Source organism: Accipiter gentilis, chromosome 9 (genome assembly GCF_929443795.1).
Source record: "Accipiter gentilis chromosome 9, bAccGen1.1, whole genome shotgun sequence".
Taxonomy (NCBI): domain Eukaryota; kingdom Metazoa; phylum Chordata; class Aves; order Accipitriformes; family Accipitridae; genus Astur; species Astur gentilis.
In genome coordinates this window covers 10,686,024-10,703,203 of record NC_064888.1, presented here as the reverse complement: position 1 = coordinate 10,703,203, position 17,180 = coordinate 10,686,024, and the positions used below count along the sequence as shown (strand labels likewise).

The 17,180-nt window shown below is 40.2% G+C and overlaps 1 long non-coding RNA gene across 19 annotated transcripts in view; it reads right to left on the bottom strand.

Moving 5' to 3' along the window:
* The window catches only part of LOC126042508 (uncharacterized), a 134,467-nt gene that overhangs the window by 67,549 nt on the left and 49,738 nt on the right, over positions 1-17,180 (bottom strand). For 16 of the 19 annotated variants that reach the window (XR_007507193.1, XR_007507195.1, XR_007507180.1 and 13 more), the window contains one exon: positions 16,469-16,573. The exons of the other annotated variants lie outside the window; for them this stretch is intronic. This is a non-coding gene — a long non-coding RNA (uncharacterized LOC126042508). The remainder of the gene's footprint in view (positions 1-16,468; positions 16,574-17,180) is intronic. 19 annotated transcript variants of the gene reach the window in all.

Below are 17,180 nucleotides of genomic sequence, written 5' to 3'. Positions count from 1 at the left end.
TCTGCTCCTTTTGTTTAGTTAGACTGCAACCACTTCTGGACAAGGTCTCTAAATCAGCCCCCTGAACCACAGTAGTGCCCAAAGATACATATAATAATACATACATACATACACGCATATCATATAGACAGTTACTTCAAGTTAGAGTTATGATTAAACCTCCCATATTGCAACATTTTGGGGTGAGAGGAGGAATACTGTCGAACTGAAAGGCACTAAATAATTGTTAAATCATAAATACATATCCTAAATAAACCAAGTCTTGTTAGCTAGATTCTACCATTCCCTTTGAGAAAACTCTCTCTCAGAACAACAAGAAAATGGTATTTCAGGCTCTAACTCTTACTTCAGTTTAAAACAAGTCCTTAGCAGTAGCAAATGAAAGAAATTCTTTTAAGTAGATAATGAGTTTCAAGGTGAGCACCTTACCCCTGGCACTTTTCAATTAAGAGTGCGGGACTTGCGTGTCTTGAGAATAATATTACCGACAGTGCTGTTCTAATATATTTTTAGAGGATTGCCCTCAGGGCTCCAGTTTCTTCAATCCACATCCTCCTCTCCTCCTTCCAGAGGCTCCTGCTGAGTTTCTGCCAACCCATAATACTTCAACCTCTCTCATCCTTTTCACCTTCTTCCTAACTGAAAATGAACAAACATTTTTTTTAACCTACTTTATTGCTGTTGTTCTCCCAGCTGAAGGCCCCACATGTGAATAGGCTGTTTGAACATCGTCAAGAAAAGTGGCAATGGTTGATGAGAACTGTATTAGCAGACTGGCCCAAAGAATTTTGTTAGTGTTATGGTGTGGGACTGCATACAGATTTTCTCAGTTTAAGCCTCAAGTATGCTCAGTGGTGGAAAACCAGAAAAAACCTCTGTATGAATAAACACCAAGCCTCCCCCTTCTGTTTTACAAAGTCTGAAATCGCTAAAAGGCAATTTTGGGGAACTTTGTATTGCAGCTGCTTGTAACACCCCAGCTTAAAGACCAAACTGGACTTTGACTAACACAGGACGCAGCCTTGCCAGTCACTACCTGTTTCACAAGGCTGCTCTCCCAAGGCCAAAACAAAGCCACTGGAACGTCCAGAGGAGAAGAGTCCCTGTTTGCCATTCCAGGATCACGTGGATTCAACACTGCTTTTCATTCCTCTACCTCCTTTCACCATAGTTAAATATAAACAAAATAAAAGCTCCTCTCATTAGATTCGACATCTTGTCACAAGGATGAAAAGTTCCAGGTTGTGGATACTTCTGAGTCAGCTGTGGTATAATGATTATTTTTAATAACAGATACAAGTATGCTTCAAGTAGCACATGATCCTTGAGCATGCAGCCCAAAGAGATTATTTATTTCTTGGCTCATGTTAGATTTATTGTTTTAAGGGTTGTTTTGTAATTAATCCACAACTCCTGAAAACTCTTCTATTCTTCTAATGCAGAGAGAACGTGGATCCCCTGAACTAGGTGTGAAGGTTATGAATATTGTAACGAGAGTCAGTGTTCAAAAAGCACAGCAACAAGTCCACTCTTCACCACATGCCTGGCAAAATGGGGTGTTTAGAAAACCCTATACCTTTGTAAAAAGACATGAGACCCAGTTTCTATGGCATACATCATTCACCCTTGCTAGAAGGAGTCAGTGATGTGTCTAGACAAATACACCACTCAGATGAAATTAAGGAAAAATAGCACCTTCCCCAGTTTCCATTAACACAGAATAGTGCTGTCCTCACCTAAACCACCATTCTCCAAACTTAGGTGAAATGCTTGGATATCATAGGGGAGAACAGCAAGTCCTCCAGATCTGAGTAAATAAAAAAAAGACCAGGACAAAAGCTCAAAAAGCTTGCTAAAGAGACAGGGAGAGTGACCTATAAACAGGGTAGTGTCAGGACTGCGCTCTGGTCCCCTCTTTCAATACAGGTGGACTTCTATGCAGCTGAGAGATTTATAGCAGGGGGTTACAGAATCTCAGAGTGCATCAAATGCCTCAGTTCTCACTTAGGATCAGTCTGGATGGGTTGCTGCAGAGGTATGGTTTAGTTTCACACCTTTCCCTCTGCATTTCAATAGTTTGGGTTTACTGACAGATCAGCTATGTGACTGTCTGAAGTTTTAGGTAAAGTTCTCCCTTCATCCAGGCCACCTCAGGGAAAGGGAACCTCAGGACAAAGGCAGTGGGAGTGGAGACACCTTTCTTCACAGTGAGGAGGGAATGAAGGGGAAGATCCAGTCTCACTGACTTTTAGGATGTGAAAGCATCCTATTCCATTATTCTAGTTCCTCCCTCTCATATTCTAGAGGCTGCCTACTTAAACCTAAGTCTCAGTGTGCAACAGATGCAGAAATGCCCTTTAGGATGACCAAGATCACTAATGTTCTCTCCTCCACATTATCTTTTCATATAGCCAGCCAGTACATATTTACAGTGTTAAGGTCCAAAGAGATGACAATGCTCTGCAGTAATGAACATGGGAAGCATTTCACCTGCTCAATGTCTAGCTTACCGAAAAAAATAATTTAAAATAGTTCCTTCTTTTTCAGCAGAAACTTCTCCAATCTTTCATTGTGATGACAAAATTAATTACACTGTACCTTTAAAAACAGCACTAAGAATACTTTTATTTCCTTGCAGAGTCAACACAGCAATGAAAAGAGTTTGCGTCCCACTGTAAGAGTTAGCAGCAGCAGCATTAAGTGACTTACACTGAAGGGCCAAACTCTGATCTCAGTTACGATTTTAGCAAATGCATTTTCTGCAAGCTTCTTGCTCACAAATAGATGAAGGCAGAATTTGGCCTGCACAGCCTTTACAACTCTTGATAGGTCCAGATTAACACATCTTGCTTCTCAGATACCATACGTTTACAGTTCAACAGCTAGGACGATCATCACTGCATTTATGAGCTGCTTGTAATTAATATGCAAGTCACTAGAATGCCAAGATATAAAAACACATTTCCTTAAGTTCATGTTTACTTTTGCATATGCTAATCTTTTACACAGACAGTGCAAACTCAAGCAAAGCATATTTTAACACATTCATTTTAGGAAGCATAAACCATAAACACAGACCTTCACCTTGCAATGACTACATAGAAGTATAATCTTTGCCTTTGGTAACAACACTGGGATGACGTAACACAGCAAGTAGCCCATCTATTTCAAGACAGGTGCCAGAAAGAGTATACTGGCAAGAAGCAGCACTTCTGCTTCATGGAATCAATACGTGGTCTAAGTCCCACATACATTTTCACTGACATAATCCAAACTCTCTTTTGACTTTACATTTTTGCCCTACTAATTTCTCCCTAAGAGTACCAGCTGTTTTCTAGCTGTTGACATTTCCTCCAGCCCCTGCCCGTCCCAAGCCAGTGACCTCTCTAAACCACTGTAACAAATACAGCGTAATACCAGAACAGGTCAGCAGCAAAGCACCACAACACTGACATTTCAGTGGCCAAACAATAAATCAGAGATGCTCTCTCTCCAGCAGGGTCCAAAGCATACTAACAGACTACACTACACATCCTCTAGCTGACTACGAAACTCATGCAATATTTGACATACACACAACCTGTGCTCATAGGTTATTGAGCGTTACATTTGGCATTTATTATATAAACAAGCGTCAGCTAAATAAACAGAGTAACAGCTATAGCTATTAAAAATATATAGTATGTAAATATATGTAAAACTTATATGTTGTTGTATCTGAAGCTATCTTGGCTCATTAACAGATTCAGAAAGTAGGTAGTATACACAAACAGATTTGCATAGTCAGACTGAGATGGTTAACTATAAGCACCCATCCACATTATCAGCACAGGACTTCTTGCTTAGTTGTCAACTTTTGTTTTTACAAAAATAAACGCAAGCCTACACCAGGAACTATTAGATTATAAATATGGTCTTGTTTGTTTGTGAAACTGTGACTACAAAGTGGTTTCTACTATACTGAATTATTCCAAATGATTCAGGGAGAAGGCAGATTTTTTTTTAGATGACAACTTCTAATTCTAGTCTATTCTAAATAGTGAGTATTATAAGAAAATCCATTGTGATATTTTTGATACCTAAAATGCCTAAGACCAGTTTCCTCATACAATTATGATCACAGTACCCTGAACTCTATTTATCTGGTAATGCACTAACAAAATAGTCAATAAGCAGTAAGAGAGATGAGAGAGACTGAGCAATACGAGATGTGTGGCAGAATGAATTTTCAACTTACCAAGTGAAAGCTGTCAGTATACTAAGTATAACGCCATCCCATCCCACCACACCTTTGTTTTGAAAATACATAGTGAAACAGTTGTGCTTCACAGATAAATTAAAAGCTCTGCACTTTCTATCCTGTCTCAGAAACCCTCTCCAAAACACAGTTGCTTCAAGCAACTGTGCAAATGACCGCGCTGAAGGGATCCAGAGGACCATGCTATAGTGCCTATCTAGGGCGTTGCATGGGGACAGAGAGCAAACTGACACACAAACAAGGACGGCAACAGTAGATAATGCAGATGCTAAAGCACAGCCACTGCTGATACCAGTGCAACCCCCAACGCGACGTGTAATTTCTCCATAATACAGCATGTGATGCACATAGTGGCTCTGTTCTACCTCCTTATGCCAAATAACACTCACTGTTCGGAACTTCAGCAGTGCAAAACTGCAACGGACGTGGCAGTTCCCAATATTTTGGCCTGTAGTCATGCAGTGGAGGTGTAGCAGCATCCATTGGTCATACAAGGCAACGGCTATTAAATTCCATTTCCACTATCATCTGTTTTCACTTTGTTAGATGCATTCACTACTCCATGTCACAGTCCACTGCACGTTAGGCTTCACCTACTGTAGGTGTCTGGGCAGCCAAGCTGCATGTGCCAGGCATGCAGGCAGCCAAACAGCTTGAACATGCCTCCTACTCATGTACAGAGATAACCTGGAGATACTGATAGAGACAGGTGGGAGAAGGCTAAAAACAGAAGTCTCTACCCGCTAACCAAATGCATGCGAGCCGCGCATCGCATCCCTGAGTTTGTCTATTAGCTGCCTTGGAATTTCAGAAAAAGCTAGAAAGATTCAAGTGACAAGTATGCTCCCATCTGGTGAAAAATGATCTTTAAAAGTAGAAGAAAATCATGCTGTACTGACCAAAATGCCTTGCCAGTAAGACTTTGTAATAATGTTGCACAATTTTCTCCAGCTGAGAAGAAAACTGTTTGGAAAAGCTTCCAGTCACAGATTTGAAAACCTCTGCAGGCTCACTCAACCAAAAATTCAAAAGAGAATTCATGAAAAAGCAATCCATGCGACCCAAAAAAATCAAACCTACCTATTGGCAAAATCCATAGACAATAGTACCACCAGCTTGCACAAAATAACTAATACATAGCAGGCTTCTCTTTTCTCAAATCTATCGAAATCCAGATCATTTTCACAGAATAATATAAAAATAATTTGAATTCTTATTTCTCATAAGAGTAAATTGAAGAAATATTCCTTTTTTTTTGCCTTGACTCAGCAAAAAATAGTTCACCTCAAACAAGTCAAGTTTGTTTAGAGCATATAGAGACAAACTTTTGTACAATTTTAAGCAAACTTATGCAGATAAGAGTGATGGGACGTGGTAAAAATTTTTTTTACTATTTATTACAAGCTGACCAACAGATATATATGTAATATATAATATCTATATTTTTTCCTGATAATATCTAACATAGATACTTTCCATGAATATGTTTTTTTAATGTCAGAAACATTCATTACATACTGGCTTCTATTATCTGTTGGGAAATTACTGCTTTTAAGCTAATCAGTAAGAAAGCTTACAGTGATAATATAATTGAAGCAGTGCATATGAAATAAATGGTCTGAGCAACCGCAATCCCTGTTAAATAACCTATTAATACGTCATCTATAGTAGTCACTTAACCTACAACTGGCCTCATTCTGCAGGAGAGAGAACAAGAAAAAAATACTAGTGAAATCATCTCAATTGTTTTAATGACAGGAACACCAGAAATTGCTCTGGGTTAAGTCTAGATGACATCACCAGCCAGTTATTAGCATCTTTTTTTCTAGACATCCACATCCATTTCCACCACCCTGGTTGCATTAGAAAGAGATTTGGAAGTACAAGTTTGGTGTTGGGGAACCAAAGAGGTCAGAGATGTAAAAAATTGTCCTACCAGTTTTTATTCCTGTTGCAGAAAGATCAGAAAGTTCTGGTTTTAACTGAGAAGCTCAACTTATTACTTAAACTAGGACATGCCTTACCTGCCTCTCCTACAGGAAGTGAACAGAAAGACTTAAAATGAAATACAATACCTCATTACCCACGCTATGCTTTATGGTTTCATTTTAGCCAGAAATACATGAGCAGGAGGTGTTAACAATTCTTAAACCATGCAAAAGCAGGAAATTCAAAGGCATACAGGACACAGAGAGACATTCAAAGATTTTTTTAAGGGCAGGAAGAACTCTGGCAATCACCTAGCCAGGTCTGCTTGAGAGTACCTGGAATGGTCTCCAGCATTTTCTATACCAAAAGCAATAAAATGCAGCTGAATTAAAAGCACCCCTCTTAGAAAACAATTCCTTACTTAAGGACTGAAAGCAGTGATCAACAAATCACTTTCCTCAATAAATTACTGTAGCAGTTAATTAAAATGTGTCCCTTACGTTCAGTTTCCTGTAGCATCCAGCTTCTAGATAGCAGATTTTATCTTACAACACATCCAGGCAAAGTTTGTACGGTCTGGCAGTAAATTTTTTCTACACAAATTGACAGAAACTGGAGGCAACCTTTCTGGTATGCTGCCTGATACATCTACACCATAAAAAAGAAGACAGAAGCATTACTTGTACTCCAATTTATGCTAGCGGCTGGTATCTGGAAGGTTGGTGTTGTAGTTGCTAGCATGTGTCACAACTCATGCCAACGCGTCTTTAATCATAACCATTACCTGCCCTGGCTAAGTTAACTCTAGTCCTGGAGTCCCAACGCATGCTGCCATCATACCTTCATTCTGTGGTGCAGAGAGGTCTCTCTCTAATAAATATAAAAGCTCTTTAGTTTTCAGCAGTTTTCCCTCCACGCTGCATTGTGCTTGATGAAAGATACCTTGTGACTGTCTCTTTGACGCTCTGTACAGACTGAACTCCATAAACTCTCGCAGAAGGATAAAGATTTCAAAAGATCTGTGGGTGCAAGCAGGACAAAAGAATCTTTTTGGTTTCCCACAGCCCAGCTTCTCCTATGGACCCCTTTTTCCTCCCCTGGCCCCTTCCAGACATTGAATCCTCCAGCCCACCCCTAAGTTAACATAGCCTTCCTCTCACACCGTATGAGGGGAAAGGGTGACTCTGGCATTGCCAGCAGCGTGCAAGGGGAGAAGGAATTGGTACGGCAGGCGTGACCTAGCCCACGCACACCGAGCCCTTCCTGAGCCGCGGCGGTGGGCAGGGACGAGCGGCGCATCCCTGCGCGCTGCTCTCGCAGCTATCCTCCGTGCCCCGGCTAAGACAGGGAAGGCAGTCCACTGCCCTGGGCAACTCTCGACTTTGTCGATGTCTAAAGCTTGCCCTCCAGCTACTTTCATGCGGATCTCCTGACGTCAATGAACTTGAGTTGTGTGTGTTGGGGTGAATTCAATTCTGCAGTATTTCATATTAGAACTCTTCAGTACTGGGAATTTCTGTGTTTATAACACACCAGCAGAAACTCAAGTGTCTCAAGGTCCCTGGACTCACACAACTATCTTCCGGAATTCCTTGTCATCAAGGTGTCAAACCCAGGAACACGGGTATGACAGTTCGCTCAAATGGGCAATTTAAAAGATTCTGCTAAGTCAACACTTGAATGACTTACTAACCACTCATTTTAATATTTTATTGGAGTGAGTTGATTGCCCATGGAAGTGCGGGGCCTCATAATAAACAAAGGAGTCGCTTGTAGTGCAAAAGCACAGCATTTTGCTTCAAACCAAACTTGCAAAATCATGACAGGCTGTCTCTTGTTCTGAACCTGTTTCACCTACAACTGACTCTCATTCACACTAGTCCTGGTCATCTTCTACACAGGAACAGTCAAAATACGTGACAACTCTGTGGTCCAGACGTGCTTTTTTTCCGTACCATTATTTTATTTGCAGATGTTTTGTAAATACACAGGTGGTTTCTACCCTGAAGTATATACTTTATGGTGCATTAGCCTTTCTAGCAACAATCCTCTTCCAGCTTCAGCTGTCATGACAGAGGACATTTCATCTAGGGCTCTCAGCACACAGCTGCTTGCCACCATCTCTCTGACAGCTGTTACCAAATCCAGAAGGCCTCACTTTTCTGGCAGAGGTGTTTGGAAGAGCACTTCTTGCTTCAGTCAGAAAAAAAGCTGGGTTAGCCAAAGGGAACAGGTCTGACAAGTATGTGGGATTTGGAGAGGGTGGTAGATGGGATGTCCTCTCGGGGCTGACGTGGTCTCATACCATGCAAGCCCCTCAAGAACCCAGTAGTGGGTGGATGTTTTTAACAATGCTTGGGCCCTTCTTCCACATCAGACACTACTGCAATCCAGCCACCAAACCACAACACAATGGCAAAAGCAGGCAAGAGCTCTTAAGTGGATCTACCCAGACATCTCTCCTTAACAACAAGCACTCTCTGAGACTCCAAAAGAGCTTATAAAACTCCAGAGGAGTTAGGAAGAACTGAAGGCATTTTTAAGAGGCAGAGCCCAGAAGGAGTCACAGTAAGAAATGAGAGAGGCATGGAAAAAAATCTTTTCCCCATCCATTATGTCCCTGCAGTCAGGCTTGATCTAGCCCAACCTTTAGTTGGCTGATGATTAACACTTCATCATGACTTTCCAAAGAGAAATCATCCTTTTTCCATTTCTTCCAAGACTGGTTTTGCTCCTTTCTTTTCACACCATGATCTCAGTCTCTGGCAGGCTGCTGGCTGAGTCTCCTTGACCTACCTTGTACTCCACAAGCTTCTCCCACCAGCCACCAAAAGGTGATCTTGCGGAAGAGCAACCCTGTCCTTTCAGAGGCCCCAGCGAGCTGAAAGTGCAGCAGCTGAACAAGGAAAACAGTCAAATACTTTCCCTGCTGCCTGGTCACCTCCTTTTCAAACGGATGTAACTCACGGTGCAATTACAGTGCAAACAAGTCAAAAAGTCACTACCCATTGCACATAAAACCAACGCAAACGACACCAAAGTCCTCAATATTATCAGTGAGCAATTCTAGGTATTTGTGCATTGGTTTATGGCAGCATGGACAGGAACTAAAATTTATTTAGGAAGCTCTTATTAGAAACACAGTATTTTCATCTAAAAGCCTTGGGCTAAGTTCTGAATTTTTAAATATATAAACAAATAAGATGATCTTTCCTATTTAGGGAGAAGTGGGAGGAAACTGGGACCAGAACACATAGGTAAAAACACAACTAAAGACAGACCGACTGAAATGATATAAAAAAGGAACACACGAACATACACATCTGATGGGACTAGGAAGGATACAGAGAAAATTTCATCATGCATGCAAAGGATCTAATGTGTACAGCCCTTATTCTTGATTAGGGTATGAATATGTTACTGTAAAAATTAACTTTAATTTAAAAAAATATATCCCTATAAGCCCTATGACAGTTCTCAAAAGTCCACTGAAATGGAAAGGAAATGTTTGAAATTTTTGCTTCACTGAGTCATGATTGGATTTGCCATTCATATTGCCACTTTTCTTTACATTGGTTCAGGGAGTCTTAAAATCCTGGGCAAAAGTAGCAACCAGTGTAAAAATGTATGTGCTTCATACACATGTGATTATTATATTCAGACTGGATGAAGCTGCAGTGATGATGAGGTCGGGGAAGATCGGCTGTGGTTTGCTGTAATATCCTCCATTACATCCCATGTAGCCTACTAAAAAATACAAACAGATGGGGCTACAACCCCCAGTGGTCTTGGCTGATGCTGGTAAATCTGCCCTCAGTTACTGCATGCAGAGCTGAAAACAGCATGTACAGGAAACGATTTGACTAAAACAGATACTCCCTATACTACTAAAGCAGGAAGTCTTTCCAATATTTCCATGCTGTAGCAGAAGCTTGTGATTAAACCAGTGTGAAAAAATAGAGGTCTTGTTTGGGAGAAATTCTATGATTTTAAAATTTTTCTTCAATTTTCAGGTCTCAAAAATGCCTGAGAATAAAAATTCCATGAGTCAGAAATATCAGCATAAACTTCTTGAAGTACTTACTTTTGCTTATTCCTGTCCTTCGTAATTTAAAACACGCTGTATGTGAAAATTTACCATACCATTTCTACATGAAATATTTGAGAACAAAAAAGGAAGAAATCACAGAAATGAGAACATCATAGTTAGTTCAGTTAGTATTCCAAATAATTTGTTTGAAAAATTCAATTTCTTTGGAAGCAGCCAGCTCCTGACAGGTCTTTCAAACTCAACAGGATTATTCTAATATAAACTACTCTTTTTATTATTTTTTGATTGCTTGACTTAAAATAAAGCTCATTACAAGCAGATCATATTGCAATTAAAACTAACAACTTTTGCAAATCATGGATTAAAACCTGCATCACTGAACTCTGAGGGAGAGAGATTTGCCTTACACCACTTGATTTACATGCTTTAGTAAGTTTACTCTTGTTTGTGAACAAGCAGCTGATATTTCCTGCAGTCAGACACTGAAATGACCTTTGGTAAACTGCATACAGTTAAAAGATCTGTCTTTGCATTGTAGATTTCTAAGCAACATTTTTCACCATCATAATGCAAATTCAGTATCAAGTTGAACATTTCAGGATGTATTCAGTTATAGAACTTATACTCAATCATTTTGCTATGGTTAAGTCCTCCACTTGAAAGCACATCCGTACGTCTGAGATCAGATAGCGACTGTACGTTCAATGAAAAATTTGTAGGCAAACTGGCAAACAGCATAGACCCATTTTTCTTTGGCTGTACATTTCTGGCTGTGATCTTCCGCTTCCTCAAGCTGATAAAGCATAGGACAGCCTGTATTTTTTTTTTTTTTTTCCTAAAACATATTTCATCCAAAACATGCCAGTTATAGCATAAAATGACGACATCCCTGAAGAGATTGTTTTGCACAGAAGAATTTGTAAATCATCCAGAAGAAAGGCGAGTTCTGCTGAATATATAATACCAACTTTGACAGGAAATCTATGTCTCCTCTAAGAGGCAGAGTATCAAATTAGCAAAGACAGTACAGTTCTATAAAACTGCAGCTCAGCAGTTAACTGAAGCAAGTGATGAACTTGGCATAAGTGGCCTGAAGATTTCACCTCCTAAGAAACCTCCATGTCTGTAATAAACCAAGAGTGATTAACATGCATTACTCTTTCTGACTGCTACATAACTGACGTGGGGCAACGCTGGGGCAGATCCATCTAGTTGTGTTTGCCTTGCTCTGATGTCGAGTCAAACGGGGTGGCATTTCAAGAGAAGGTGCTGGAAATGCCTATGTACCTCTTGACTTCTATTTTTAAACATCAGCAGTCAGCAAGGAAGGCAGCATTGTGCCTCTGCCTCCACATTCATAATACAGTTTAAAAAAAATACAAACTACAGTGAATTTCAATGGATCCTTCTGTCAATGTAACCATTACAAATGAAGGACATTGGCAGCTTAGACAATATTGGTATTCAGCCAGTGTGTACATTACCTCATAACACACAGATGGTTTCATGGTTTCTACAGCTACAGAAATGACAGCCTTCCTGTTCCAACCTACCATTTATGAACAGACTCACTCTCCTTTCAAGTATTAATGAAGTGCTATGCCCACCTAATGAAAGTAAGTTTTCTCTACGGAGTTAGCTGTGGTCTTGTCAAGCCAATTAGTACAAGATTTTGCAACTCCTACCAATACTGTTTAGCACAGTTCTAGGAAGTGTTCACTGATGCCCCTTATTTCTGTCTCTCAAGCTTTCTTCTTTTAAAATAGATATTTGTTTCAGAGCTTTCTGGCGAGCTGGCAAAAACCAATTTTCCCCCAAGGGCATAAATCCACTTTGATACATTTTCTATTCTGAAAACAAAACAAAACAAAACAAAAACAAAACCAAGTGTTTCAGAACTGCCACTGGCTCCTCATGTTTTGGGGTTTTTTTTAAAGCACCAGTCTCAGATTTCAGTTTGACATTCCTTGTTTTGAAATTATTTGTCTTGAAATGTACAAGAACATATTATTTAAGTGAACAACAGCATAACATCACCCAAGTATACACATATATCATACATCAACAGCAGGATACTTAAAGCCTGAAGAAGCAAGGTATCAGGAATAATGATAAGAATTGCAGGACTTGTAGGAATCCAGAAAGAGGAGAAATAATATGACAACTAAAAGATTAAGTTTTAGGACAGCTTACAGAAGATGTGATTGATTGCAAGCAGTGTAAGCAGTCCCTGCTTTCAGCCATTACCATGAATAAACAAGCAGAGACCAGATTATAGATACTTGGAGGAAAGCATGAAACATTCCCATTTTCAAACATGATAACTGTTGCTCTTTAAGATGAAGAAACACTTTTCAAGTATTTTCAACAGTATGTATGTACAAGGGAAACCAACCCAAGGGATCTTCAAGGGGACCATGGGCATCCTTAGAAAGCAATGTCCCGTCACAGTACCTCCTGACCTCAAAATCCTGCCTGGCACACCATGGTCAATGCCTTCAGGTTTTCATGCCAGTTAAGTCAAAGATTTGTATGTTGCTTCTCCATGCATTTAAGCCTCAGCTCTGCGTTTCCCAAAGGAAGGTCTCATGGCTGCTATGGCTAGAATTGACATAACTGTGATTTATCGTGGATGATGGGATCTCCGAGGAAAACTTTTCACACAGTGGTTCTCCCTCATTACAATAATTCCCAAGTTTTAATTTTCCTTGTGTCACCAAAGCTCGAGAGCAGTGAATTGTGATGTTTAGAGCCTAAGGAAGGAAAGGATCAGTTGATCTAGCAGGCTCCAGTCTTCCACTCAGGATGCAGTGGCACTTCACTTCCATTTGGAAGGATGGAATAGTTGTTCAGTTAGAGCACAAGCAGACCTGAATGTGGTGTTGATCAGTAATTTACAGTCACCCAGGCCCAGCCCTACCCTATAGGTACTGTAAAGATGATCAAGCACCTTTGCTGTGGTCAAGACACTTCTGTATTTCAAACAAATCTCCAATTATGTGCGACCCATGGTACAGTATAACTATGACTGGAGGGCAATTAAGATACCAGCTATCCCCAGCACCCAGAAAGTTTAATGATTAGATAGATAGTATGTTCCTACTTTTATGTACTTCATGTATTTTATGCAGCTCAGCTGCCACTGATGAAAAATCCTAACAGACCTTCCCTTATAAGCATGCTTTCCAGCTAATGAACATCCGCTTGAACTTAAAAGTTCACAGCCTCAAAAAAGCAGTCATTAAATTGTATTTGTTTATGGAAGATTTTCCTAGATCCTAGAGAGTCCCCTCTCCCTCCTCTGAGTCTTCCACTGAATAACTTTTGAATAATCTTCTATGCACTGGTGTATTGAAATATTGACCTCTGAAAAAAAGTCAACTTCATGGAAAAAAATCAAATTAGAATTGTCTCTCTTTAATATGCCAAGTATCTGGCTGTTTCTTGTAGTTTTCCGTAGAAAAAGAACCGAGTTCTTGGGTAAGGTGAGAAGGAATAAGAAGTGTCAGCAAAAAGAACACACTCTCTCCTAGCTGTTGTGTCAGTCTAATTCTATGCTAGAAAATCATACATTTCTCAGTGCTATCAGTTAGCAAAAGAAACCAAGTGGATTATTATTTAATATCACTGAATTGATGACATTACCTCTCTATGCCAACGTGGAAAAGGTCTCCCAATTCCAAAATGCTTATACACCAAAGCACATGGGTATATTTAAGAACAATGAAGCCCTAGAGAGTTCCTGGCTTTGTAACATCATCTGCAAGTAAGATATCATATCATCTTTAATAAAAAAAAGAAGAAGAAAGAATCCCAATAATACCCTGTTCACCAATCAGATAATAAACTTGCCCCTTTCACTCACCCTCTCCCCTCCTGCAGACTTTCCTTACATCATCTTCTGTCTTCCATATATTTAAATAAGTGTCCCCCATTTGAAAGTTATTGGTGGACTTTTTTGCCTAAAGAGTATGTCTGACCTAAAACTGTATTACTTTCCAATGGGTCTAGCTTTGTTTTCATAGAACCAAAGCCATATACATACATGTACCCAAACCTGCATATGGACACAAAGTATAGATTAATGGGGAAGGAGGAGTTTTACCTGTCTGCAGTCGTCCCTTTTCCCCATTTCACTGTCCAGTGTAGAATGAAAATGTTTTGTATAATGTAATGCAGCTTCACAGGGCCCTCATTGACTCCATATCCTCGTTAACAGGATAGGGCATTCAAGGGAACAGTCCTTCAGTCTTCCTCCCATCCCCCCATGTTTCAGGGTCTGTAAGCTGACCTGCATATTAGCTCAGAATGATTAATCATTCAGATGTCAGGAAATAGTAAAATGTATAACCACGCATATGCAACATCACCTCTGAATCTACTGCATGTCTGTGTATAAAATACAGAGGTAGTATCATAAATTGAAATACAGTAACATGATTACAAACTATGTGTCAGCTAATGCTAAGCAGTCTACCCTTTGCTCTACTTTTCATTAACAATTCCTATTCTACCTTTTCAGACAAAAATAAATTGGAGAAGTAAAAAAGGCATCCTGGAAAACCTCATTTTAAGTCTCTGAAGCTCTGCAAAGTCAGCGCCTAATGTAAACTCCATAATCTGGGACTACATGGCTAGATGATCCTGCCCAAACATCCTGCCCTATGTGGAAGGCTGGAAGATGGACTTACTGTTGATCCACACATCAGAAAATACACAGCTGACTGACGGCTGTGCTAAGATACATTGAGAAGTTTTTCCAAAGATCAGAACACAGTTGTGATGGAAGCACTGTGTAGGAGACTGCAGTCTACACAGACTGCCTACAAGGTGATGAGAGTCTGTCAATAAACCCAATACCCTGCGTGAGTCATCCCTATTCTCCATCCCTACACTTTGGTTTGGAGGTACTTTGTATTCCCTGAACTGCCTCGCTGCTTGAGCTACTCGGAGGCACAGAGTTAACAAAACTCAAATATGAGGTCACGCAGCTCTGTATCTTTATGAAGGGAGGGAAGGGGGGAAAGGAGAAGCAGAGTGAAGAAAGTGCAGATAATGCTGTTGCCTTACTGCAGGCCCTTCTCAAAGCTATTGATTTTCTGTCGTAGCTTTTTACTGAAATCACAGCACGGCCTTCTGGCTGGCTGAGATGCATTTTTGTGTACACATACTCCCTGGTGTCTCTATATTATCACATTATCCTCACATGCCAATTCTCAGCATCTCTGTCACTACTAGAAGCTGACACACAGGTTTCCTTTATAAAAACATAAAGCTGCAACAATTTCCAGTCCAGCTTAAACTAAATCCATTGTTGCTGATTTTTATTCATAGTACCTTATTCCCAGCATTAGAATTCTCCCTCTCCTTGTTCCTCTCTCTTTGAGGGAAAATGGTGTTTGCTGAGAAGCTGTGCTAAAGCTCTAATTAATATATATTCCACTGAGCAAAAAGCATGCCAGCAAACAGGCCTGTTTTAAGCCTATTTTTTAATCATATTACATTCAAGACATGCTCCCTCTGTTGTGTAGGCCCACACAGTCACTTACAGCTTACTGCCTGCTTCAATTGCTGGCTGTTTCCCAAGTTTTTACTCCCTTCTGTCTTATTCTATACCCATGGAGACAACAAACGAGCTATTTCCAACATCAAGAGAAGCTCCTTGCTGAGTCAAAAGAATGAGCCCTAGTTAGAGAGGAAAATACTCTCAGACACAGGTGTGCAAGTGACATCATAATTAGAGTCAGAATAGATGGCCTGCAAATTGCACAGCATTTGTAATTAACAGTGCTCTATAATGAAGACCACTCTGTGTGTGATTCCAACCTAACAATGCTTCATAGCTGCATGAACAAAGCTTTATTTCACTGAGAAAATGTAGATCAAATATTCGCAGAAGTAATCTACCCTACAGTGTACGATCCCTGAGTCACAGATGAAATTGTGGATTATTTAAATACCAATCAAATGATATTTGTTCTTAAACAGAACAGAAATTTAATTTTCCACAGAAATTTAAGGCAGGCTAATGTTCCATTGTTGTTTAGCCCTTTAGCCTTTAACAAATAACCTAATATCCGATGCGTGCAAAACCATGATGTGTGGTGGGGGGCATACCTGCCTATCTATAAATGCATATATACCAACTTTCTTTCTGTTCACCTGCCATGTCAGGAGACATATTGCATTTACAAGCAATGAGATATAGTTCATCCTTATCCTCCACTTACCCCCTTGGACTTCCATTTTTTCTGCATGTTGTTCCATTTGAGGGTTCCCTGGAAGCCAGGTCTCTAATTGCTTTATAGTCTGTATCAGCTGCTCTCATTCTTCCCCTTGAACAGGTGAAAAACAGCTACAGTAAAGTCATCAGTATTAAGCTGGTCATTTCTATCTAGCACCACACTACTAAACACATCATACACCTTTCAGAAGTTTCTAGATCCCACCATATTAGTACATCTCCTCATTCACATACCACTAATTCTCTCCACTCAAAATTCAGTGCATCAGTATTGATCAGTTGGGCTCCCAGTTTTGTCCAGCTGAGTCCTGCTAGCATGTGCTGGGTGAATGGTCCCTTCACCTGGGCCCTGGTGACACTGGGTATGGCTGCACCACACGATGGTGGTTTTCTGTAATTACTTTACAGCAGACTGATGGTTGAATTCTGCTCTGTGCCCAGGTCCAGGCCTTTGGTTTGTACCCTGGTTTCTCTTCGCACATACTGATTTTGAGACTGCATCTTCTTTCCATCCCAGTCTTATCCATTAGTCTGAACCATTTTGTCCTGAATCCCTCGCAAACTGGCAGTTTATCCTATCCATTTATTCCTATTTATTATTTCAGGCAAGTCCAACCTTTTCTTTTTTCCACTACTATTGCAGGTGGCTCTGTCACCTTAGTTACTCTTTTGCGCTATGCTTAATAGGACTAAGACAA